This window comes from Lycorma delicatula, chromosome 5, assembly GCF_047948215.1.
Source record: "Lycorma delicatula isolate Av1 chromosome 5, ASM4794821v1, whole genome shotgun sequence".
Lineage (NCBI taxonomy): Eukaryota > Metazoa > Arthropoda > Insecta > Hemiptera > Fulgoridae > Lycorma > Lycorma delicatula.
In genome coordinates this window covers 43,618,224-43,620,645 of record NC_134459.1, presented here as the reverse complement: position 1 = coordinate 43,620,645, position 2,422 = coordinate 43,618,224, and positions in this window count along the sequence as shown.

Genomic DNA, 2,422 nt, shown 5'->3' with positions numbered 1-2,422 from the left:
TTGCTTTATTTTCCTAAAGTGTACGTAAATTAAAATTAAAACTTCTTCAACCCTATTAGCTTGTTTTTGGAATTGTTTGGAAGGACATTTAATCCAAATCAGATATACTGATGAATTATTGAGATTCTTTGACATCAGGTGAGGTATCGCTCAGCTCTGTGCTGGGTCTGTACTGTGTTAAATATACATTGCAGACCTTTCAACCCAGGAAAATTGCACCGTTGCCTCATTCGCTGATAACACACCTACCATTGCCGTTGATGAAAACCCTGGTCTAGTCAACCCTGAACTAGCTTTGAGGAGACTGCAATCAACATTAGACCTTTCCTGCATGACTAAAGAAGTGGAGGATACCAGTTAATCAGAATAAATCAAAGCACATCATATTTATCATGAGAAGAGGTGATTGTCCCATGTGAACCACGACTATATTTTGATCCCACAATCAGAGAGTGTATGGTACCTGGATTGCACCTAGGTGTGCATTTGATCTGTAAATATGAAATCATGCGAAGGGAAAAAACAACTGAAAGCGAAATATGCATTGGCATACTGAGGAGAAATTCACACCTCACATTATCTAATTAAATTCTAATATACAAAGTTATCCTACATCCCATCTGGACTTATGGTGCGAAACAACAGGTTGTTGTGAGGAACAAGTAAAAGTAACATCAAAATCACACAGCATTTCCAAAACAAGGTAACAAGGACAATTGCGGAGTTGCCATGGTTCACATGGAAAGATGAGATTCATGAATAACTAGAGTTTCCATCTGTTCATGAGGTTCTAAAAAAATATAGTATTAATTATCAATGGCATTTAGAAAATCATGTCAACCACTTAGCATTGAATCTGCTTGATAATAGTGAGGTTATCCGAAGATTGGAATGTCAAGTGCTATACTTGCGGAATACTGGATGACAGTTTAGAATTATTGTCACCGATCCTATTATTATTATTATTTTTTTTTGTTTAGTTCTTTACTCTTTTTTTAATTGACACGTATTACATTGTTCTTGCTATTACCTACATTGTTATGTGTATCTTCTCACTAACGTGATTTGTTGAGCTTACTTATGTACAAGTATCATACATGTTTATTCTTATTTATTATGACATGAAGAATGTTTGTTGATTATTTATTTGTTTATATTTTATTTTTGTGAACCATGAAGTGAATGTGGGTGAAATTCATGTACATAAGGACTTAAGAACTTTGTTTATTCTTTGATATTGATTGGATTATTATGGGTATTCATTAAGAATCCCTTATCATGTGATTACTATTATACAATTTGTTTATGGTCTCTCTCTCTGATTTTGGAAGTGACTGTAAATAAACTAGTTGTGGAAAAAAAAAAGTTAAATTATTTTCATTGTTTATTTTTAATCTATTTTAATAAAATTTTCAGTCTGTTTTAAACAATTTGTCAGAAGTAAAACTTCTATTTGGCTATCATTTACAAGATATAATTTTTGCCAATAACAATGCAGTCTATTAGCTGAGGATAATGCAAAGATTAAAGAACTTTGATTTTTCATTTGACAGTATGAGTTTTGTTTTTATAAATTGTTTTACACAGAGATTTTCTCATTTATTTTGGTTAAAATACAGTGGTCTTATTAAACGATTTAATTTTCATTACTAGTACTATGAATAGTTATTTATATTTTTAATAGATGAAAGATGCTTACATCTTCCCCTTTCACATAATTTCAATGTAAACTATCTGAACAATATTTCCTTCTCTAACTTTTCCTTATTTCATGAATCCTGGCAGAAATTAATGATGGTAGTAAAATAATGAAAGTGATAATTTTTAATCTTTTTACAACTAACAGAAAGTAATAGAATTTCTATTTAAACTTGACAAATTTACAGTATTTTATTACAGATACTTTCACTATCTGATTTAATGTAGAACAGAACATCAGAAAAATGCATTAGCAAATGAAATTAATAAAGATAGTTCATTAATAAGAAAGTAAGACAGTTTAATTCCATTAAAGTAGAAATAAACCACTTTCATAGCAGCAAAAATTAGAGTAACTAGAGAATGTGTACATTTAGTCAAAAAAAAAACATGATAGTCTTACAATCCCTTCATTCAATATCTAGATTTGATCTTACCATTCATCTCAAAAGAATCAACAACTACACCGATAACTTCTGGATTTAAATCTAACTGTTCATCTCAAAAAAAGAGACTTAAACAAACATATTTCTGACATGAAGAATGAAATCTACACATGAATGAAAAGAAAAGATTATACACACAATAAATGTTATATAAACAACACAGATCAAATGTATAACTTGACTTTACTGAATACATTTTTAACTACTGTTAGTAGTCGTTTATATGAGATATTAATAGCTAAATGCCAATTTTAGTCACAAGTGGTCAAGGAGGTAAG